The sequence below is a fragment of the Eulemur rufifrons genome, chromosome 8, assembly GCF_041146395.1.
Source record: "Eulemur rufifrons isolate Redbay chromosome 8, OSU_ERuf_1, whole genome shotgun sequence".
Lineage (NCBI taxonomy): Eukaryota > Metazoa > Chordata > Mammalia > Primates > Lemuridae > Eulemur > Eulemur rufifrons.
The window spans coordinates 4734397-4760343 of NC_090990.1; the positions used below are offsets into that span (position 1 = coordinate 4734397).

Sequence of the window (25947 nt, forward strand, 5' to 3'; positions counted from 1 at the left end):
AGCATAGCCCAGGGTTGCTAGCTTAGACAACTGAGCAGCACTTGCCAAAACAGGAAAACACGAAAGATATGTTTGGGTGAAGGGAAATTCACTGTACTTTGAAATTTATTTATATTTACAAAAGTTGTATAAGTACTTGGAGAAGGTTTTGTTTTAAGGGGTTGTAAGCTTTCTTAGACATTTGTTTATTCAATTTTTGAATGCAATTTATGTTATATTTATAAGTGGAACTAAATGTTTAAAGAGAATTAAGTGCATTTGACTTGAAATAATCAACATGTATCAAAAGCTATATTGAACAAATTATTTTCTTTTATCTTTACATAAAATGTACTGGACTAATGAATATACTAATAAGATTTATAAATTGAATTAAAGGCTTAAGGAAAACTGGGCTTTAGATTTTTTGACTTTAATAAATTGACTATTATCAATAATTTTGTATACCAGAAACCATAAACAGTCGTGTATTACAGATACGTAGCATTGGAAATTGAGAAGTACCAATCTGATGGCTTCTATTTTATCTATGAAATAGGAAGTGAGGTCATCAGTTCAAGAGGAGGAAGGGAAGTATGGGTGGTGAGAGAAAGTGAACCAGGAATCCTAGGTTTAATAAACAGGTGAAATACAAGCAACGATGAATGGATAAGATGTGGGATGGAGGGCTACAGACCTGGCATCATCACAGCCCTAGTCTGCAGTGTGGAGACTATGACTTCACAAAGACATCCATTTGCTGAATGATGCCTTTTTCTTTACAATTATTTAGCGGCATAATGACTTTCTTCCAAATAAAGTTATACATATATTATATATTTGGCTACTCTGAGGTATAAAAAGAACATGTTTCCAGAATTTTGATTGTCAGCTATAACTTAAAGATAGACATAACTAAGAGGAAATCTGACTACAAAATGTACTTAAAGAGAAATACTCTATATTATGACTCTGACCATGGTAAAAAATTATTTCCAGAAAAGAAGTGTAAACCACAATATGTATCCCAGAAGATAATGAAAGTATCATTTATTCATTATACTTTATCATCATTTCTCTGTCATTTTTCCTGTAATCCCTAAGTCAGGATTCTAAACTAGTGTTGCCCAGTAGAACTTGTGGCAATAATGGAAATATTCTGTACCTGTGCTGCCCAATGCAGCACCCACTGGTCACATGTGGTTACCGAACATTTGAAATGTGGCTAGTGTGACTGAGAACTTAATTTTAAATTTTATTTAATTTTAATTAATTTAAATAGCCACATGAGGCTAGTGCCTCCCATATGGAATAGTACAGGATATCTTCCTGTTAAAGAAAATCAAGAAATTTATGGGCCAGGTAGGTGCCCAAAAGTCCTAAGTTTATAACACAAAAGATAAAATAAATATCTGAATTCACTCATTCATTCACTTATGAATACGTGTAACAACACTGATGCTTGCCCCTGAAGAGCCTTTGGTTCAATTCTCATAGTATAGGAGCTCCAAAGCCTCAAAAATGTAGGTGTTGACTAGGGGTACAAAGGAAACCCATTTTATACCCCAAGTTCCAAGAGAATCCAGTATACTTAAGAGAAGGAGCCCATCATTTAGGCAAAAAAAAGTTTACTAAAGGCCAGCAGTCGGCAAACTATGACCCACAGACAAAATCTGGACTGCAACTGTTTTTGTAAATAAAGTTTTATTGGAACATAGCCATACCCATCTGTTGTAAAAGCACGTATTTATGCTTTGGGCCTATAAGGGTAGAGCTGAATTATTGTGACAAAGACCATCTGGCCCATCATAGCTTAAAATATTTGCTATCTGACCATTTACAGAAAAAGTTTGCCAATCCCTGTTCTAAGCTAAGGGGTGCAAAAGCTGTTTGTACCAGGTAAGCAACAAGGAGACTCCATAAGTCACAATCACCAACTGAAGAAAGAATTCTTGATATCTAAGCCATTCAAGTTATAAGAAAAGGTTAAGCCTAAAAACCATTTTTAAAAAATCTTAAACCTAACAGTGTTTTCTGTTAATTTGTGGCAATGATTTGATGGAGTAAAAGACATTATTTGCCAGGGGGGAAATTTTCTGCTACATTTCATTTTGGGGAAAAAAGCAATTTCAAGAAAAAAACAAAAATAATCACATATGGAAGATTTACTTAAAATACTGCACTTCCAATCCCAATCCATTGTATTCCACTAGAAATTACTAACCCAATAAATGTCCATGCACAAAATGATAGGTAGGTTGCCTAATTCAGAATGACAACCTTAGGACACTGAATTCTGAACCATTTTAAAGGATGTAAAACACATTATTTTTAAAGTACAATGATATATTGAAGATTATCTAAAACAAAGCTTGAAACAACCATGACAGAAAGTTCTGTTTTCTATAATACAAAGAGTTGGTATCACTGAACACAGTGTTTTCAGCTGTCATGGAAAGAACATCCTCACCTCAGAATATTATTATGATAGGTAAGGTACTGTCATGAGGTACTGTACCTGACACACAATGGGTACTTAATTATAAAAAAAAAAAAAAAAACTGTTGACTGGAAAGAGTCATTCCCCATGGATTATGAATAATGAGGGATTTACTTTCTCAATGACAAAAGCTACATTTGCAATATTATAGTAGCATTGAATGTTTTGGCCAAATCTAGATCTAACGTCACCTAGTGATTAAGAGCACAGGCTCTGGAAGCAGACTGCCTCAGTTACTTACAGCCCTCCCACTTACTAGCTGTGTCCTCAGTCTCCTCATCTGCGGAAATAACGGTACTTGCACTGCATGAAGAACATGGGAAGGATCACAGCGACCTAGAACAGTACTGTGGCACACTGCAAGCACTCAATAAAATGCTGTACTTTAAAAACCTATGGCTAATGCACTGCCCACAGCAATGTAAATTGGTACAATCTTTTTAGAGGCTAACTTAGCAATTTCTATTAAAATGTAAATCTGTCTGGGGGCAGCCATCAGGTAAGCCAAGATGGGCACATACAAGTACATCCAGGAGCTATGAGGAAGAAGCAGTTTGATGTAATGCACTTTCTTCCAAGGGTCTGCTGCAGGCAATGCTGCCAGCTCTCTACACTGCACAGGGCTCCCTCCCCGACCCAGCGAGAGAAAGCACGCAGACTGGGATACAAGGCCAAGCAAGGTTATGGCACATATAGGAGCAGTCCCCAACCTTTTTGGCACCACGGACCGGTTTCATGGAAGACAATTTTTCCACAGATGGGGGTGCGGGGCCCTCAGGCAGTGACGCAAGCAACGGGGAGCAGCTGTAAATACAGATGAAGCTTCACTCACTCACCCTGCCACTTCCCTAACTTTCATGGAAGACAATCTTCTCCCCCAACGGCCCGGGGGTTGGAGACCGCAGATATACGATTTGTGTGTACCGTGGTGGCCACAAACACCCAGTTACTAAGAGCACCTGTGGCAAGCCTGTCCATCATGGTGTTAACCAGCTGAAGTTTGCTCCAAGCCTTCAGTCTGTTGACAAGGAGTGAGCTGGATGCCACTGTGGGGCCTCTAAGAGTCCTGAATTCTTACTGGGTTGGTGAAGATTTCACATGCAACTTTTTTGAAGTTATCTCCATTGATCCATTCCATAAAGCTATCAAAAGGAATCCTAACACACAGTGGGTCACCAAACCAATCAACAAGCACAGGGAGATACGTAAACTGATATCTGCAGACCCCAAGAACCGTGGCCTTGTAAAGGGTCCTAAGTGCCACCACACTATTGGTGGTTCTCACTGTGCAGTCTGGAGAAGACACAATGCCCTCCAGTTCCACCATTACCACTAATATGAATAATGTTTGTAAAATTCATACCTTAATGAACAATTTAGGATGGCCAAAAAATTGTTTTAATGTGCCTAACTTTTGACTCAGTAATTTCACTTTTAGAAATTCATTCTACAAAAATATTCACAGGCTGATGAAAAGATATTTACAAGGATGTTAATTGCACCTTTCATAATAGCAAACAACTGAAAGCAACCCAAACATCCATCATGAGGGAACTGGCTAAATTATAACACTAACATATCTTCCTGTGGAATACCATGTAATTATTAAAAATAGACTATGTATTGTGTGCCTATGTGGGAAAATGTTCATGATTTGTGGTTAAGTTAAAAAAAAGTCAAAGTACAGTATATAGAGTACAATGTTATTTTTGTTAATTAAAAAAAGATAGAAAATACAAATAGCATAAATGTTTTTATAGAAGAAGTTAGAAATAATATACACCAAACTAGTAACAGTTATCATTTGGGAGGTGAAAACTATTAGGAACTTTTATTTGCTGAATTACACATTTCTATATTATGTAAAATTTATAATTAGCATATAATACTTTTATATTCAGACAAAAAGAAAGCCCTTTAAAATAAGTTTGTTAAAGACTTTAAAATTGTGAGAAATTGTTTATGCTGCAAATGCTATTTTAGGAAAAGACATAAAACCATACATGCGTATATACTGTAAATATGTGTATATGTTGTAAAACAGTAAAACTGACATATATACATATGTGTGTGTATATGTTTTTCCAATTTTGTAATATATATGACTAGAAAAAGAGATTCAAAGAAACGACCAAAATACAAACAGCTGTTATCTCTAACAAATTCCATAAAGGTAGGGGCTTCAACTGTGTTATATAGAAATACATACTCAGTAACAAACATATTTTGAATAAAAAAACAGATCTAGATTGGGCACGGTGGCTCACACCTGTAATTCTAGCACTTTGGGAGGCCAAGGCGAAAGGAATGCTTGCAGTCAGGAATTAGAGACCAGCCTGAATGATAGCGAGACCACAAAAAATAGAAAAATTAGCCAGATGTAGTGGCATGTGCCTCTAGTCCCCGCTACTCATGAGGCTGAGGCAGAAGGATCACCTGAGCCCAGAAGTTTGAGGTTGCAGTGAGCTATAATGACACCGCTGCAGAGCAACAGAGCAGGACTATGTCTCAAAATAAATAAATAAATACAATTTAAAAATTTTTAAAAACCACTGGGCACGGTGGCTCACACCTGTAATCCTAGCACTTTGGGAGGCCAAGGCAGGAGCATCGCTTGAGCTCAGGAGTTCAAGACCAGACTGAGCAAGAGGGAGACCCCGCCTCTACTACAAATAGAAAAATTAGCCAGGCATGGTTGTGTGTGCCTATAGTCTCAGCTACACAGGAGGCTGAGGCAGGAGAATCTCTTGAACCAAGGACTTGGAGTTTGCAGTGAGCTATGATGACGCCACTGTATTCTATCCAGCAGGACAGATTTAAAAAAAAAAAAAAAAAATCTAGATATAACCTACATTGGACTGAAACTTAGTATTACTTCAAATAATTTGTTTCTGATACATAACATTGATTTACTTCATCCTCTTGAAGCATCATTCCAAATAAAATTCTACAAAGTAAACTTAAAAATCAATCAAAGAAAGGAATAAGATTACATACTGTACCTTTCTTTGACAGGAACTTTACTTTGGCTTTGAGGAACTCAACAAGGAAAATCAACGTTTGAATGGAAAAGAAATGTACCTCCTCAAAAAAATAATAAGACCTATTTCCACTGAACAAGTAAACATCTGGTCTGTACCTTTAATACAATATCAAATAAAAAAGAATTTTTGTTGATTGAATTACCAAAAAAAAGTTTAAAAAATTTTTAGACTCCAAAAATGTCAATACTGTTTGACATCTTGATTTAAAGATCTGTAAGCGAAAACACCTGTCTAAACAGAGATGTTTAAGAAATATTCCATTCTTTGAAATGCTATAGCAATAATGTGAAATTACATTAAATCATAACCAGATGGTATGTCTTCATAACAAGTCTCACCCAAAGAAAGCAGATGCTGAAAATAAGTTGCCATTTTTCTACAACTCACTGTTAACTGAAGGTAAAAGAAATACTACCACTACATAAAAGTACAAGCACAGTATCACTTCCATAATTTATAACACACCAAATAATGTTCTTATCACATTTTTCTTTTATGAATCAAATTCTTTATATCTTTAAATTTTTTCATGAAATACTTCAGCATACAGATGACTATTACAGAATAATACATAGGATACCATGTACCCACCACTAAGATTTTTTTTATTTTTTGTAGAGACAGGGTCTCACTGTCTTGCCCAGGCTGGTCTCAAACTCCTGGCCTCAGTTATCTCTCATCTTGGCCTCCCAAAGTACTGGGATTATAGGAGTGAGCCACAACCGTACCTGGCCAAAGATTTAATAAATGTTAACATTTGGCCATATATGCTTCAGATCTCTTTTCCCCTAAAGCAATTAATAAAATACTGTAGATATAGTTAGATCCTCTCTACTTTTTTTTTTTTTTCAATATTTGAAAAGGAAGAACTGATATGACCAAGCATCAGGGTTCCTGGATTTTATTTTTTAATTCCATAACACATTTTTATTATGCTGGCTCTTCAATGTTTAAATTCCAGGCTGCAGCAAAAACTTACTATGGTCATATGAACCAATCTATCACAAATTACCTTTTAAAAAAATAACTATAAAAGCTATCCTCAGAAAATAAAGTCTCTCATCTTTGCCCACACCTATAATATTAGCATTTTGGCCTATCTTTGTTTTAAATGATTCCTTAGATCTTCACTGTAGACAACACCACATGTGGCTATTGAGCTCCTGAAATGTGCTAATTCAAACTTAGATGTAAGTGTAAAATCCACACTGGATTTTAAATATTTAGTATGAAAAAAAGAATGTAAAAAAACTCATCACTAATTTTTGTATTATTTACATGATGAAATGATATTTTGAACATATTAGGTTAAATAAAATATATTATTAAAATTATTTTTACCCATTCCCTTTATTTTTTTCTAATGTGGCTATTAGACAATTTGAAATTACCTATGTGACTCAGATTTAAGGCTCACCTTATATTTCTATTGCAATACCATCCTAGATGCATGAGTGTTAACACTAGAACAAGAACCACAATTTCAAAATCTAAACTTAGAAAAACATACAATGGTTGAGATGGTCAAAATGGTAGAGCTGTGGCTGGTACCTAGGTGATTTAGCAGAAGAATCCTATTTAGGAAAAAGCAGGGCTCCCCTATTATCTTTCCACATCAACAGAACCACCCAGATAAACCTTTGCTTCATTTCATTTTACTCATGAGTATCTGGAAAATTATGCTCCTTGTCAATTCTTTAGTAACTTAAATGAATTGAAAACAGATCTAATACAATTCATTCATTCCTTTAACAATGTTTATTAACTGGGCACTGGGAATACAGTGATAAACAAGACTGTGGCTTGCTTTCTGGGGTAGGGGAGAGGGGAAGTCATGTGCAAATAATGAACAAGTTAACAAAGAAATGAAAAACTCATTTCAGAAAAGCGCTTTGAAGAGGTCCCATGAAAAGTCAGTAGTCAGTCTTTCCAGTCCAATCCTACCTTTAGAATCAGTTTTTAAGAATCTTTGGATGCTCTAGACACTGAGATTTATTTTAGGGGTGATAAATTCGTTGTTTCAATGTGTTCATATTACAAGCTCATTTTCTATGTAAATACTTTCAATCAAAGCATTCTGCAAAACACATGTACTATTCACAAGAGCACCACACAAGAAAATATAAGGCAATTTATGTGCCCTTGTCATGATTCTTATAACACTTAAATGCCCAATTTGGCTTTTAATGCTTAATTAAGAGGGAGGAAAGGTCCATGATTATTTATCCTTTTTCACTAAAGAAAGGGAAATGAGAATATTATGCAGTAAAGCATGGCAAAATAAATTCCAAACTGTTAAACATCCAGGGTCTTCAATATCAATCTTCTGGTCTAGGAAATGGCACAAAGATCCAGACTGACATGGTCAACTTCCACCCCTTCCTTGCAGAAAAGACAACTCCATACTGGGAGTTCGTACTACATATAAAACATTAATATGTGTGGCCATAACTACATGTTTGAATTGGCCTCCATAAATGAATGTAGATCTGGTCAGGGGTTAAAAAGTAACCCCTCACTACTGTCAACTGTCGGTACCTCCATGCACCAAAACACTATGCAACCATTATAAACAATAGTAATTTAAAGACATAATACACAATTGGGTTAAAGAAAATAGCAGATGTTAGAAATGCTCAATAACAATTGGATTCAGCCAGTAAATTATAGCAAATCATATAACAGAACACTGTACCATTATTAAAAATAATCTTCAAAGTACATTTATTAACATTGAAAGACATGAAAGTGCTCATATTTTACTAAACATAGAGTAATTTTAAAAATATATCTAATATGATGCCATTTTACATGTATTTATATGCCTATGTAGGAAAAGGTCTGGAAGAGTATATGACAACTAGCTAACTTGTCTACGGACGCTTTTAAGCTTCTTAATTTTTAAGCCTATTTTCTAACTTTTCTACAGTGAACATCTACCACCACTTTATATACTAAGGTAAATTAAAAAGTTATGTTTAAAGCAAATTACAAAACAAGTTACAAACCAGTGTAACCATTTTATATCAATAACATTCAAAGACAGTGAGAAACAAAAGGAAATTACAAAAAAAAATTGCCACAGAGTTTGTTGTTGTTTGTGTTTTTAGAGAAAAGGTCTCACTGTGTTGAACTCCTGAGCTGAAGTGATCCTACTGCCTCAGTCTCCCAAGTAGCTGGGACTACAGAGGGGTGCCACCACGCCCAACAGAGTTGCCAGAGTTTTAATAGGATGGTCTCTGGGTGATCCTTCCCCCTTATTTATTGAAGTCTTTGACATGTGCTCACAGTCTTCCTTCTCAACTGAGTCCTCCCATAATCCAGCATGACAAGAAGAACATACTTCTCTAACGTCTAACCAGGTATCTGGTTCCTAGGTGTCTTCATCTCCCTGAAGCCACCCACTTAGACAACCACAACTTACTCCATTTCCAAAACCATCCATTCGAGGCATTCCATTTTCTGACCACAACCTCCGCAACCCTGAACACTCGAGGTACATTTGTTCTCCAGCCTTAACAGAACCTTTCTTCCTTTGATCCTCTGCTTTCTTCCTGTCAACATCTTTCAGGTTTCTCTTCCACTTACTCTGGCTTCCACTCACTGCTTGTAGGAATTTCATGTTATCCCCTTCGTTTTAGCAAACTATTTAAAATCTATACCCAACCTAATTTACTTCAATGTCTTAAAAAAAGAATCAAACAAAAATTATTATTCTATCATGAAGAAGAGAATCATGCTTTTACTTCATCTTCTCAAGGAGATAATCACAGAGTGGGCTCATCCTTTGGCATATAATTTAACTCTTCAGTGCCCCAACTCTCATCTCCTGTTTCCCTCAAAATTATTTCATTACTCTAGCAGAGCAGAATTCAATCATGTGGACTCTCTATCTAATCCCCATACCTCCTCTCACAATATCATCTTTCCTTTTAATTCTTAATTCATTTTTGTTTTTTTCTTTAGAAACAGAGTCTCATTCTGTCACCCATGCTGGAACGCAGCGGCACATGATCATAGCTCACTATAGCCTCAAACTCCTGGGCTCAAGCAATTCTCCCACCCTCAGACTCCTGAGCAGCTAGGACTACAGGATGCACCACCACACTCAACTGATTTTTTTTTTTTTTTTAGACAGCGTCTCATTATGTTGTCCAGGCTGGTCTCAAATTCCTGGCCTCAAGTGATCCTCCTGCCTTGGCCTCCCAAAGTACTGGGATTACAGGCATGAGCCTTGGCCTTCTGCACCTGGCCTACTTTCAATTCTTTATAAATTTTTCCCATATGCGTATTTTTTAAAACCTAACATTAAATATACATGGTAAGTATTTGATAAACATTAGAAATTTGACCTCTCCCATCACATAAGCTTTGCATATATTAACCCATCTAATTCTCATAACAATCCTATTAGGTAGGTATTATTATTATCCACGTTTTATAGTTGAAGAAACTGAGGCTCAGGAAAGTTAAGTAACTTCTTCATTAATATTAATATAAAGCTTCTATACTGGTAAAGCTCAGATTTAAAACCAGGTAGTCTTGGCTTCTAAGTCTGTCTTAACCATCATGCAACACTGCCTCTCAAACCAAAGCAAAGCTTCTGTTTAACTGAGAAATCTTTCAGTTGAACACATGGTTAATAATTAATTTCAATGTATTAAAGTAAACATCAAATTGGCACATAGTTTTCATACCAATTGCAATAATCCCTAAATTCTTAATCTACTTATCATTCATAATGTAATACATTCTATTCTCACAAACCATTTCCTATATAAATTTCCTAAGTTAATTTTACTTTTTTTTTTTTTTTTTTAAGATAGGCTCTCACTCTTTTTGCCCAAGCTAGAGTACAGCAGCATCATCATAGCTCACTGCAACCTCAAACTCCTGGGCTCAAGTGATCCTCCCACCTTACTATCCCAAGTAGCTGGCACTACTGGCATGCATCACCACACCTGGATAATTTTGTTCTTTTTTTTTTGTAGAGACAGGGGTCTCACTATCACCCAGAATGATCTTGAACTCCTGGCCTCAAGCAATCCTCCCATCTTGGCCTACCAAAGTGCTAGGATCACAGGCATGAGCTACCATGACCTGATTTCACTTTAAATGGCTTGGTGATTTTTTTTTTTTTTTTGCCAAAGTTATCAGTTACTTTCTTCTCCCAAAAGATTGTCTCATTTCATTTTAAATATATAATGTACAATTTACCAAATTTTAGAACTAAGTTTTCCTCTTTCCTTCCTCTAGAAACCAATATTTGAGCTTTCCATTAAATACTTTCTCTTTTACTGAATGTTAAAATAACATCAAAGTCAAAAATTAGAACTACTTATTCTGTGTGAAGCCAATAAGCACTTTAACCTTTCACGGAACTCTAAGTAGATCAAGAAAGAAAGTTATCAATATTTTATCGGCTAACATTTACACTGCAACCTACCTAAAACAGCAAGTTATATGGCTGTTATAATTTCTGGAAGGTATTGGCTTATCTAAGAAATCTAGATTTTCTCTTAGCCTTTCTAGAAAAAACATACTATCAGGTGTCATCAAACATTTTTCTTATATTTTATATCATAAAAATTTAATCATAGAACTGACTGTGAAAGGAGAGAAGAGCAAAGCCTATCTTAGGTTTAACTTTTAGAACTTCTTAAAGGAAAATATCAATAAAATGGGAAAACAAAAGAGAATGTACATTTTCTACATGAAATTAAAGAAAAACAGTATGGTAGAAAAAGCTTCAACTACCCAGACCTCAACTGAAGCCCAAATCTGATATTACTAGCAGTGAGACTTTGCATAAATTAACCTCTCTGAACCTCCATTTCCTCATCTGGAAATTAGTAATAATACTATCTACCTTGAAGAATGGGTTATTAGAAGTAATAAGAGAAGCAGCTAGACCATTCCTCTTTCTCCAACGCTTTTTTATATTCACCACACTAAGGAAACAGCAAGAACTGACTCACCGCAAGTATAAGCCATTATATAAAATTTATCTAGTATATCGGTCAGTCAGTTAAAGCAACAGTCCCCAACCTTTCTGGCACCAGGGACCAGTTTCATGGAAGAGAATTTTTCCACGAGACCAGGCAGGGTAGGCGGGGGATGATGGTTTTGGGATGATTCAAGCCCATTACATTTATTGTGCAGACAAACCTCTCTGCTAATGATAATGTGTATTTGCAGCCACTCTCTGGACCTAGCATCACCGCCTCAGCTCCACCTCAGATCATCAGGCATTGGATTCTCATAAGAAGCTGCAACCTAGATCCCTCACATGCGCAGTTTACAGTAGGGTTAGTGTTCCTGTGAGAATCTAATGCCACTGCTGATCTGACAGGAGGCAGAGCTTATGTGGTGATACGAGCGATGCCAGGGACAGGGAGCAGCTGTAAATACAGATGAAGCTTTGTTCACCTCCTGCTGTGCAGCCCAGTTCCAAAGAAGCCACGGCACTTGGGGACTGGGGGTTGGGGACCACAGAGTTAAAGTATAAAATAATTCTCACTGTGATCACCCTGCACAGGCTGTTGTCCTAAAAGTGCCACTCCCCTATTCGACGATAGGAAGCTGTTTCTTGAGGTGTAGGTTGAACAGGTCATCTAACTTTCTTTCCATCAAGATTTGGTTATAACCTTTTTCAAAGCAATGTTTTTCTGTTACTAGACAGAGACACATTTCACTTTGAGTAAAAGTTCAAACTGGGCATCCCAGAGCCAACTGGATCACATCTAATGCCATCCAGTTTTATTAAAGATGTTGCCAAGTGGCCAGGTACAGTGGCTCACGCCTGTGATCTGGGAGGCCAAGGCGGCAAGATTGCTTGAGCTCAGGAGTTCAAGACCAGCCTGAACAAAAGTGATACCCCATCTCTACTAAAAATTAAAAAATTAGCCAGGTGTCGTGGCGTGCACCTGTAGTCCCAGCAACTCAGGAGGCTGAGGCAGGAGGATCACTTGAGCCCAGGAGTTTGAGGTTGCTGTGAACTACAATGAAGCCACTACACTGTACCCAGGGCAGAAGAGTCAGATTCTGTCTCAAAAAAAAAAAGAAGTTGCCAAGTCCCTAGAGAATTTATAGAAATAAGAGCAGGAGAGGAGAATTACACAAAACAGAGGATGAGAAATTACTAGTCAACTTTACAATCTAAAAGTTTGACTTTAATACAGACTTTATCAGTTAAATTTATAATAAATTACCTGAAAATTTTCTCAGCCATGCCAAAAATCATAAGATCTATTTATACACACTTTAGCAATCTAGTGAAAAAAGCAATTAACCAAGTTCTTTAATTATCAGGAATTGATGATACTTAAACTTTCTTTCAGAGGTCCCTACACATTTTAATTTTTGATAGCACTTGTTTGTGAGGGGGCAAACACTATACATAAATAAAAAATACTGTAGAAGACTTCATTTTTGCAGAGTTTTAAAAGAAAGTTGATTCTGATATTTAGAAATGCAATTACTGAACAGTTTTGGGGTTTTTGGAAGGGACAGGGTCTCGCTATATTGCTTAGGTTAGTCTCAAAACTCTTGGCCTCAAGGGATCCTCCTGCCTCGACCTCCCAGAATGCTGAGATTACAGGCAAGAGCCACCATGCCTGGCCACTGAACAGTTTTTATTTATAATATCACTTGTATTCTATTCTAAGGAAATAACTACGAATATAAGATGACACGTGTTACAATATAAGCTCCATGACAGCAGAGATTTTTTTCTATTTATTCATTACCACATCCTCAGTGCCTAGAAGTGACACTTGTTATTTATTCAATGAAAAAAAAAGAGCCATACAGTGTTACTTACAATAGCAAAAAACAGAAACACTTACGACACATTATGCATTCATTATAATAATGGTGAAAATTATATAATTACATGGATATGCTTACACTCATTCATTTTTTAAAACAAAAACCATTAACTTAGGCATTAAGACTGGGTTATCATATGCAGAAGAATGAAACTAGACCCCTATCTCTCACCATATATAAAAATCAAATCAAAGTGGATTAAAGACTTAAATCTAAACTTAAAACTATAAAACTACTAGAAGAAAAATAGGGAAAACACTCCAGGGCAGACATTGGTCTGGGCAAAGATTTCTTGAGTAAGATCTGAAAAGCACAGGCAACCAAAGCAAAAAATGGACCAGTGGGATCACATCAAGCTAAAAAGCTTCTGCACAGCAAAGGAAACAGTCAATAACATGAAGAGCTAACCCAAGAATGGAAGAACTGGGTTCTAATGCCAGCTCTATCACCAATTTGACCTATACCTTGGGGTAAATGACAATCTATTAGGGTTCCAGTACCCTCATGTGTACTGTTTCTTCCCCTACTTCTTGGCTTTGGCTGGTCCTGATGGACTATCTTGGATAGACATTACAGGGAGAAGAACATGCCTGACTTACCTAAGAAAGCAAAGACAAAAAACCTGCATGACAGATAAAAGGGGTATGCAACCTATATCAAACCAAACACACTATCCCATTGACTAGGAGATCCCCAGTGACATGCTCTTAAAGCCACAATGACTCAGAATCATCAAATTTTACTCTAGGGTCTCAAAGGCACACTTGAACCACTGTACAATAAACAGCCAGTAATTTGGGTCATCTGATCCAAGAGAACAATGCCATCAAGGGTACACCAAAATATCAAGCCCTACTGTCAAAAGAGCCAGGAAATAAAGCACAGGTGGAAAGGGAGCAATTTCACCTGCTAGAAATAAAAAAAGTAGATCCATGTGCCAGCCAACAACTTTTACACAATGGAATAGGATGCTTACCTCTCCGCTAGAAGAAAATAAGCAATTCTCAAGTTCTTAGAATAAAAACTATTATAATCTTACTATATTCATTTTATATATCATCTGAGAAAAATCTATGAAGACGTTTTCTCTTTTACAGAATCTTTCAGATGAAAATCTCAATGACTTCCCAAGCAGCACTTGCCCTTCAATACCCACACCTCCACCTCACTTCTGTGGCCCACATTCACATGCTTTATTAGCACCCACAATTAACGAAGCATGAGAGCATAGTGCAGTGGTTAGAAGCAACGACTCTTGAGTCAGACTGCCTGAGTCCAAAACTTGGCTCTGCCACTTCCTAATTGGGGGACTTTGGCCATTTGGGAAAATGCCTCCATTTTCCACAATTATAAAATGGGAATAACAATACCTATTGCACAGGATTGTTACAAAGATTAACTTCTAGTAGAACAGTGCCTGGGTAAGTACTAAGTGTAAAATAAATTTCTAAAAATGTAAGGCCAATTTCTACAAAGGCCTACTCCTACATGGAAAACTGAAGACAGAAATTCTCATTCCTTACAGTCTAATTACCAGGCCATGCAACTGCTTAATATAAAAGAGAAATCTCAAGGGAGGAACTGAGGTTACTGCCCCGTAGTTTTACTGACAAGCAGTTTTTAAACTGCAGATTCATGGAGGGATTTGGGTGATCCATTAATTCTCTGTAATTATATCAAATTTTTAGGCAGTGTGATACTGCCATAAATGTCTTCACTAAATTCCCACTAGCTCTAGCCCTATTTCTCCATTCTCCTTTTCGGCAAGTGTTCTCCAAAAAGTTGCTATACACATTTCTCATTCTCTCTTAAATCCACTCCAACAAGGCTCTTGACCCAAACACATCACCAAAACTAATCTTGCCAAGATCACCTCTCCACATTGCTAAATCCAATGATCAATTCTCAGTCCTAATTTGATCTGATTTAGCAGATTTTTGACACAGTTCATCTCCCCCTCCTGCCTTGATACAATTTTCTCTCTTGGCTTTCAGGATGCCACATAGTACAGTCTTATAGTTTCCTGGTTTTCCTCTTTTTTTGGTGATCTCTTCTCACTTTTTATTGCTGACTATTCTCCCAGACTGTTTAATGTCCCAGGGCTTTATTCTTGGCCCTTTTCTCTTCTCTATACGTCAGTGGTGATCTCTTCCAATTTCCCAGATTTAATTATATTTGCCACAGACTCACAACTATGTATCTCCAACCTAGGTTTCTCACATGGATTCCAGACTCATGCTGTCTTAAAACTGTCTACTCGGCAACTCCACTTGGGTTCCTAATACTATGTTAAACTCAGTGTGTCCCAAACTAAGCTCTTGATCTTCCCCGAAAAACATGCTCTAACTACAGCCTTCCTTTGTCAGCTTCTGACAACTACATCCTTCCAGCTGCTGAGTCCCAAACTTTGGAATCATCCTTGACTCCTTTCTTTCACCTCTACCCTACAACGAAATTCATCAGAAAACACTGTTGCTCTACCTTCAAAATACATCCAGAAGCCAGAGACTTTTCATTTCACCACCCTCTCTACTGCCCAGGTATAAAAACCATCATTTCTCGCATGACTATTATGACAATAGCCTCCCACATATCTCCTCATTTCTACCCAGTAGCCTCAGTCTATTGTCAACACAGGAGGGATCCTTTTAAAATGCAAATCACATCATGTCTCTTCTTTGCTCAAAACCCTCCAATGCTTTCCCATTTCAATTTAAACCAAAGTCCTTAGAAGGTCCGCCAGAGGCACCAGAGATCCCCATGCCCCCACCCGCTTACCGGTACATATTACATTTTGCATCCATCTTAGGAGTCAATACAGATGTAGCGGGTGGAATGACGGATATGTCCCAACCTACAGTTCCTAGGGATTGCCAAAGACTGCCAGCAACCACTTGAAAAAAGGAGAGAAGCGTGGAATGGATTCTCCCTCAGAGCCTCCAGCAGGAACCAATCCTGCCGACTGATACCTTGATTTCAGACTTCTGGCCTCCAGAACTATAAAACAATAAATATCTGCTATGTTAAGCCACCAAGCTTGTGTTTGTTATAGCAGCCCTAGGAAATTGAGATACCATTCTTCCCCTTGCTCATCTTGCTCTGACCATGTTATCTTCCTGTCCCACTTTAGGACTGTTCCCCTGACTATTCCTCTCTGCGTGGAAAGCTCAAGCTCCAGAACTCACTGTGGCTAACTCACGTACCATTTTAACCTTTTTCTCAAATAGCACCCTCCCTATGATGCCTTTCCTGACTTCCCTATTTAACTGCAACAACCACCATCCTTGCTCACTTTCAAACTCCCTTAAATATTCTATTTTTTCAATAGCATTTACCAATTTCTAATCTACTACAAATGTTCTCATTTATTATTATTTACTGACTCCACTAAAATATAAGCTCCACAACGGCAATGTTTTTAGGTTTGTCTGGATTTTTTTTTTTTTTTTCCTATTTTGTTCACTGGTATATCCTAACATCTATAAACTATGTCTGGCAGATAGTAGCTACTCAATAAATATATACTGAATAAATCTGTTGAATGAAAGCATACATGTCTTTTTCTGGAAAGAGAGTCCACAGTTTTCATCAGATTAATAAAGCAATCTGCTACCCAAAAAAGGTTTTTAAATCTTTGGTCTGAAGCTTTAAGTGGCTAAGAAAACAAGGATTCTAAAATTCTATCTTAAAAGACCCCAACCCTAAAAAAAGCAAAAACCAACAATCACATAACATGATGACTGCATATCTTGCAAATAGCAAATATTATAAGTTTAAATTTCATAACCCCAAAGCCAAATTTTGCAGGAAAAAAAGACAGTCCACTTTAAGTTAATGGCTTGAGAAGTATCTTCACCCACTTTCCACAGAACCTTCTACGCTAAGGGGTGTAACCAAGCTAAGCTAACATTTCTGCAGCTAAAGCAACAAAGAATATCCAACAATGTGAAGCATTCACATAAGCCAATGTAGTGCTACAATGCCTTTCTCTACCTAGATAAAATCCATCCAAAGTAGGGGAGCAGAATCTAACCAAACTGTAACTGTCTATCATCTATCATCACACGGAATAAACAGATGTTTACTCAAAACACAACATCATTATTTGTAAGACCTTGAGAAACCTTAGTAGAATAGATGTCCTTTACATCCACAGCTTTAGTATGAACCATAAAGCATCAACAAAGAAAAGCAGTCAGGCACAGCAAAACTGTTAATGGATTTCGGTAACAGCAAAAAGGCACCCACTGCATTCCTTATTATTGCTGTAACATGTTTCACAGCTACTACTAAACAGGTCTAGTTGAACATAACCACAGTAAACACCAGAATTCAGATTATTTATCCAAGAATACATTCTTTAGACATAGCTTTTATATTAAATAAATGACCATTACAGAGGAGAATTTACACATCCCCTATTATGGAATCTTTCTTGTTCCACCAGCAAATGGATTCACAATAAGACCAAGTCCCAGCCCTTACCTTTCCTACTTCCTTTCTCCAACTAAGGAATTTCCAGGACACAGAATCTGCCAAATACTTTGAAGAGAAAGGCATTTTGAATACCACTAATAGTTTGCCTTGAGCTGTTTTTTAACTAGTGGTAAGACTTTCATCTCTCAGGACACATCACTTTACAAAATCCCAAACTTGACCAATCCTCATCACCTTCACCACCGCCGCCCTAATCCAAGCCCCATCGCATCTCACCTAGATTCCTGCAGTAGCCTCCTAGCCAGTCGGCCCACTTCCACTCTGACTGGCAGCAGTCTAACTTTTACACATCAGCCAAAGGGATCTTTCCAAAACAGAGATCAGATCCTGTCACAACCTGATGAAAACCTTTCAGTGGCATCCCATTATACTTAGAGTGAAAGCCAGATGCCTTACTGTGGTCTACAGGGACCTGTATCACCCTGGCTCCTGCCTTTCTCTCCTGAGCTCACCTCCTACTGTCCTCCCAGAGAGTTTCCACTGTTACTTGACCACATCGACAGGCTTGGGACCTGATGTTCCCTCTGCCTAGAAGGCTCTATTCCCATGTCTCTGCATGGTCCCTTGCCCTGTTCAAGGCCTTGCTCAAATGTCATTTCTTCAAAGAAGCTGTCCCTGAATAACCTACTTAAAACAGTACCACCCACGCACTCCATCAGTGTCTCTCCCCTAGTCTAAGCATCACAGTTGCCTCATTTTATAATTTGTTTAATCTGAATAAGAATTGAGACACATATTTCCTTGTTCAAAATAAAATTTGGGCAATATAAATACCACTGTATAGGACACTCACTTCAAAGTTAGAAACAGTATAAACAAACATATATACCTTTTTATCTCTTTTTTATACCTTTTTTAAAAAAAATATGTGCTTTAGTGTACGGTTTTCCTTTATCTTTTTTTTTTAATTTTTATTTACTTTTAGAGACAGACTCTCTCACCATGTCACCCAGGTTGGAGTACAGTGGTACAATTATAGGTCACTGCAGCTTTGAACCCCTGAGCTCAAGCGATCCTCTCACCTCAGGGGAGCCAGGAGCTCGGACTACAGTTGTGTACCACCATGCTTGGTTAATTTTCTTTTTTTTTTTTTAATAGATGGGAGACTTGCTATGTTGCCCAGCCTGGTCTCAAACTCCTGGCCTTGAGCAATCCTCCTGCCTCAGCTGGGAGTGCTGAGACTGCAGGCAAGAGCCACTGCACCCAGCACCATTTTTAATTTAAAAGTATTAAAAAGAAGTGCTATATGTATAAGAAAGTTTATGGTAGTAGTACTAGATACAGTAGGAAGAAGAATAATGGAAAGAACCTAAATGCCCAATAGTATAGAAATACTTAAGAAATATATATATTAAAAAACACAATCATGATAAATAATAACAACAGTAAGGAGTACATAGAAGCAGGAAAGTATCCACTAAGGAGATTTTTTTTTTAAGGAAACTGTAAGTAGAGTGACAAAAAAGTCCAACCTTTACATTGCACAAATATTTACTAAACATGTAGCATGTGCCTAACCAGCCCTGACAGATAAGGGTTTAACAGCAAACAAAACTAGTCCGTGTGCTTTCAGAGCTCACAGGGTAGCAGAGGCCACTGACAAGTGTGTGTGCACTTACAGTGCAGTGAGATTAGAGACATCACGGGGCAGTAAAGGTGCCAGGGAGAGCACCCTGGGCACAACCCTGACTGAGGAAGGCTTTCTAGATGAAATGATGCCTAAACTGAGACCTGAATAATAAACAGGAGATAATAAGAAAAGGAAAGAAGGGGAGGAGGCAGAAGAGAGAATAAAGATAATCAGGAATGAATCAGTGGGTGTCTGGGGTGAGAGACAAAAGAAGAGATGAAATGGAATTATACATAAACTATGATTTATGCTTTTAATAAAAAACTAAAATGACTTCTATATTTGATGGTTACGGTTTTTGGTAAAATTGATTTTGTATAAAATATGGTACTAGGCCGGGCGTGGTGGCTCACGCCTGTAATCCTAGCACTCTGGGAGGCCGAGGCGGGTGGATCGCTGGAGGTCAGGAGTTCGAGACTAGCCTGAGCAAGAGCGAGACCCCGTCTCTACTAAAAATAGAAAGAAATTATATGGACAACTAAAAATATATATAGAAAAAATGAGCCGGGCATGGTGGCGCATGCCTGTAGTCCCAGCTACTCGGGAGGCTGAGGCAGAAGGATTGCTTGAGCCCAGGAGTTTGAGGTTGCTGTGAGCTAGGCTGACGCCATGGCACTCACTCTAGCCCGGGCAACAGAGCAAGACTCTGTCTCAAAAAAAAAAAAAAAAAATATGGTACTAAATAAAAGCCAACAGTGATACTTTACCAACAACTCAGACTTCTCAAAGCCCATTTGTCCCATGGCTACCTCTTTCCTTCATTCTATCTTACCTAATCAAACACTAGCAGTGGCAGGAAGCAATTTTAAAACACCACACAAGTGCACACACACCTCTCTACCAGGACTGCCAGCACATTTCCTAATCCCACATTACAAATCTGGGGCCAAAAGTACCCAGATAGACTTATTCTCCAGTCTCTAGCTGGCTTGCTGCTTTCCCCAGTCCTTTCGGGTGCCAACAAAGACTCTTTGCCTAGCATTCCAAGTTTGTCTTCTTTGGTCTACCTAACTTGTCTCACCCTATTCCTCCCCGCAGAGTCTGTACTCCAGCTAGGTTCTCTTTACTGACCCCATGCAGGCCATATTCATTTTTGCCTCAGGCTGACCCTTGCTTGGACTGTCCTAACCTGCTCTCCTAGTCCCCTATTCAAATAGCACCCATTCTTTAAGAACCTACTCTTAGCTTCTTGATGAATCTTTAGTCATTTTTTTTTTTTGTCTGAGAGAAGTCTCATTCTGTCACCTGGCTACGTCATAGTAGCTCACTGCAACCTCAAACTCCTGGGTTCAAGCGATCCTCCTGACTCAGCCTCCTAAGTAGCTAGGACTACAGGCACAGACTACCACACTAGGCAAAAGTCAATTTCTTTTTTTTTTTTTTTTTTTTTTTTTTGAGACAGAGTCTCACTCTGTTGCCCAGGCTAGAGTGAGTGCCGTGGCGTTAGCCTAGCTCACAGCAACCTCAAACTCCTGAGCTCAAGCGATCCTCCTGTCTCAGCCTCCCGAGTAGCTGGGACTACAGGCATGCGCCACCATGCCCGGCTAATTTTTTCTATATATATTTTTAGCTGTCCATATAATTTCTTTCTATTTTTAGTAGAGGTGGGGTCTCGCTCTTGCTCAGGCTGGTCTCGAACTCCTGAGCTCAAACGATCCGCCCACCTCGGCCTCCCAGAGTGCTAGGATTACAGGCGTGAGCCACCGCGCCCGGCCAAAAGTCAATTTCTTTAATCCACAATAATCTCTAGCTAACCTGAAATTGAACTGTATTTGTTATACTAAATAGTAAGTACTTGGCCATATTACACTTTGTTGTAGAAATCTCTAAACGTTGTGTTCTTGCAAGGCCTGCCTCCTAAGTTATGAGGCCAAAAGTAGTAACTTTTATTTTTTTACATCTCAATTATATCAACATTACACTTGGAAAACATACATCCAATACCTGTTGGCTGGCTGACAGGTCCTGGGTGGAAAGTTGAGCCAGGCAGCATTCAGTGCCAGCTGTTTTTCTCTGGAACTACAGTTTCAAGCACCTAAAGATTAGGACTGGACTTACACATTCCTTTAGGAAAGCAAACAGAGCATATGTACTGATAATACAAGATAGTTAAAAGACCAACCCCCGAAAAAAAATGAAATAAAAGAAAAAAAATTTATTCCTAATGTGGGCAAACACCACCATACTGCAAGTCTCCCCAACAGCTTATCTAGCTTATAATACAAATAAGTAATAAATCTATTTGGTAAATGAATAGATTTAATGCCAGTAAGAGAAATGTAAAGGCAGTAGGTGTGACTAACAGCTTAGAGTTTAATTAATAAAGCTCCAAGATGATACCTGTGTCAGTTTTTTAAAACGCTAATCCAATATTTTTAAATGGTTTTTCAAATCCTTCCTACAGAGATAAACAAGTAAGCCATTTTCCAGGAAGAAAAACAGTCAGGCTTTACTTCTTTGGGGAAGAAGGAAGGTTGGCAGGGAAGAATGAACTGAAAAACTAAATACTGTGTCCCCTTTATTTGGATAGAGCTCTTTTTCCAAAGAAAGGGCTCAGGAAAAATGAAAAAACTTATTTTTATATAATCTCTGAAAGAATATCCTTAAAAGTAAAAAAATGTATATAGAAAGGTATTTTGGATTCAGGAGAACATAGGGTTAGGGTGCCCAACCTCTTACAAAAAGAGATTTACTCTCTACTACCCAGAAACCATTAGTGTCACGGAAAACCCGCCCAAGTTACAGCAGGCCACATTCACAATAAATGCAGCTGCCTGCAAGTGGGCTGCGAAGAACCACATTATTGATAAATAAGACTTCTTGTTGTGTTAACTAAACAAGTGCTATGCAAATGCCCAGGGTGTATGCACACTTATCACTCTCTGGGCTGCTGGAGCATATTTCTACTATCATTACAGTTCTTTTCAGAGCATATTTTAGTGATTTTTTTGTTCATATCTGTTCCCCCGTTTTGGTCATGAACTCCATGAGGGCACATCTTACTCATCTTTGTATCCTAGTATAGGATACTCCCATTTTGTACCCTAGTATAGTGCCCTGCAGCAGGCACTAAAAAAATTATTGCCACATAATGAATGGACAATCCCAATATATCACTCCGATAATCCCCTATTAACACCAACTGCCCAGAGAGAAAGAAACTTAGATGAGCAGCGTCCTAGAAGGTATGGCCTGAAATTACAGATCATTTCTAAAACAATAGTTATGTTTCACTTATTAATCACCTGGTCTATCCTTTCATAAGTTTTGCTTTTCATGATCAGCATAAGCACATGGAAAGTATGATTCTTCTCAAGTCTCTTTTTCCAAATTAAACATACAACTTCTGGGCACCCATAGCAACCATAGGAGAAGAAAATGGAGAAGTAGAAGACATTAGTTTCAAACCTATAATTCTCCAAGAGTCAAGCAAAATATTTAATACAAAATATGAAAGAAAGAAAACTTGTCAGAAATCATTTAAGGACAAATAAAGAACATTATCACTAAAAATGTAGAACAATGCCCTCCCAGAACTTGTCATCAACAGAACAGGCAAAGCTTCACAAAGAAAGATAAATTATAAGAACACCTTCATTTACCGAAGCCCAAGTTATATCGGCTTAAGTTATAATTGAAAGAGTACCGAGCATATAACTTTTTCTCTGCAAATAAAAACAAACATCAGTTCAGTAATTCCTTCCAGAAACCAGGTAATCACAAGTACAACAGGTTTACCTCGTCTTTGAAATACACTATGTATTTGGCTAATTTCATAGTTATAAGTATTCTTATGGGATTCTCTTCTAATAGCCACTCAAACGGAAAATTTCAAATACTGACCTCTAAGTTAACGTAATACAAACAACAGGTCTTCCGTCCAGAATTAAATAAATGGCCACAGTTCCTTTTTCAGTAACACCATGAGCAGGAAGCTAATGCCGTCCCCAAATCTTCTCTGTAAGTGGATCCCACAGTGATTGTGACATGGTACTAAGAGTGCACATATAGTTACTCCTAAACAATCAACTCCTAAAAGAAGACAGACGACAGTCACTGTGTCTAACTAAATGAAACTGAACCTCAAAAGTGCAGCTATTATTAGCTATTATTATTAGTGTTATTAGAGTTTTGTAAACTAAACAGGAGTCACAGATGAGCTCAAAACAGGTCAAACTCCTCTCTCCTTCGTACTCTAGTGACATTCAATTCTCTAACACCTCCCCTAGATGCTAGATTCTTTTTATCAGTGTCTTACAACAAGCGTTTTTTTCTCAATTTTAAGAAGGTTTAAAGAAGCTGTAGAGTGGAAAGCAGGGAGAACATAAAGAAGCAGGGGTCTATTTTGATATTGGGAGCCTAAAGCGAATCATTTCAGAGAGATGTGCAGACACGGCTGAGGCTCACCTTCATGACAGCTGTATCAAAGGCCTAAATTTCTGAGGCTCATAAATTACTGTGGTAAGCATATCAACAGCATGCATTCTGCAATCTTAACATTTCCATCCTCTACAGTCCTTTGTTATCCTCAAAAGAGGCCTTGGATTTCAAAACCAGTCCCACATCAGCAAGGCTGGCAACTAGCATCCTAGAAAATTGCAAGAAGGGTAACAGCCAAGCAAAATGGACTAGGGAATGCAAGGAATTTGTCGGCATCTATGTTCTTCTAAGGAAGTGATGAAAATATGGCCACTTCCTACAGGATAAGGAACTACCCCAAATAACTAAACCAAAAGTGAGAAAACTTAAATTATATGGGCTCCTCGTGGAAAAAGACACTTAACCAGACAACTCTCCTCTGAGTCAGGACAGCCTAAAGGGGAGGTTCGGGAAGAAGGACCCATACTAACTATTCTACTTACAAGTTAATCTTTGACTCCCAGAAAGCAAAAAGGCTTCAGTAAGAGCGACCTTCCTGAATGATTAGATTGTGATAAACTACTTGAGAGAGAAAAACATAGCCTCAAATAATTTCAGGGGCTATAAGCTAACTCTAGCTCTCTCTACATCTTTATATTAAAGGGTCCTGAACCTGTGATTGAAGTGGCAGGAAAAACTGCTACCTGCTTCAATTCCTAATAGAAACCATCTATTGATGCCATCCCCATTGTATTTTCCACAAACAATATATTTACAGATTTCTGGGATTGAAAAGTTGCTGAATTTGTTAAAAAGAGAAGAAAAAGGCAATGCGTTATCACTCTCATAAAATGCCCTTTTAGATGTCTCTTGTCATAAGATGAAAATTAAAGTATTTTAGGACCAAGCACCTAAGAACAAAACAATATATATCTGAAAAATAATAAGCACTTACTAATATCTACATAAAAATATTCAGAATAAATACATCTGCATGTAGTAGTACAGGAAACATATCAAGAAAGTGCAGCATGAGCAAAAGTGAGACTCCATCTCCACAAAAAAACAGAAAACTTAGCCAGGTCTGGTGGCATATGTCTGTAGTGCCAGCTACTCAGGAGGCTGAGGCAGGACGATTACTTAAGCCCAGGAGTTGGAGATTGAAGTGAGCTATGATGATGCCACTGCACTCTAGCCCAGGTGCTGGGAGTAGGGGAGCAGTGGATTTCTCCAGACAACATTACAGAGGATAAATACAGCTAGATTAAGTAAGGGTTGTGGGCCACAGTAGTCCTGAGTTCTGAGTTCCTGAATATGAAAAAGATTAACTAAAGTACTTCATATTTGTGGAGTATTTTTATATTTTCCAAGTATTTCCATATCTATTTTTTCATTTCAGTTTATATACTATTGTCCCTATATACTATTGTCCCTATTTGACAGCTACAAAAGCAGAGCACACAATCATACTCCGAGACCACAGTTCAGGTGGAACTGGAATCCAGGTCTGCTCACATTGGCTAGGAGTCACATCAAGATTTTTTTTTTTGAGACAGGGTCTCACTCTGTTGACCAGGTGAACATAAATCATCGTAACCTTGAACTCCTGGCCTCAAGGGATCCTCCTGCCTCAGCCTCCTGAGTAGCTGGGACTCCAGAAGTGAGCCACCAAACCTGGCTAATTTTTCTTTATTTTTTTGTAGAGATGGGGTCTCACTTATGTCACCCAGGGGAGGTCTCAAACTCCTGGTCTCAAGTGATCTTCCTGCCTTGGCCTCCCAAAGCACAGGGATTACAGGTGTGAGCCACTGTGCTCAGCCTCAAGTTTATTTTTATAATGCAGAATCTATCATGGTTCAAGACATTTTAGCAAAGCAAGAAAAAACATGAGTTACACAGCACAAAGTGTTTTAAAAGACCCAGTAATTCTCTCTTATCTAATCAATGTCACATCTTTTTTTAGCAAAATATTGTTTCTAGAGTTATAAATAGCTATTCACCCAGTTCTCAGATCTCACCTTGACTCAAATGGGCATAGTACACAAGAATAAGTGGGGTTTTTTACTGTCTACTTTATATTTATTGTTATTTTTTTCAGGACAGTGCTT

At 37.9% G+C, this 25947-nt stretch overlaps 1 protein-coding gene and 1 pseudogene across 1 annotated transcript in view; one reads left to right on the top strand and one right to left on the bottom strand.

The window, feature by feature from the left end:
* Positions 1 to 25947, bottom strand: part of RERE (arginine-glutamic acid dipeptide repeats) — a 409470-nt gene that overhangs the window by 367395 nt on the left and 16128 nt on the right. The window lies entirely within an intron of this gene.
* On the top strand, positions 2989 to 3820 carry LOC138389139 (large ribosomal subunit protein eL15-like; annotated as a pseudogene).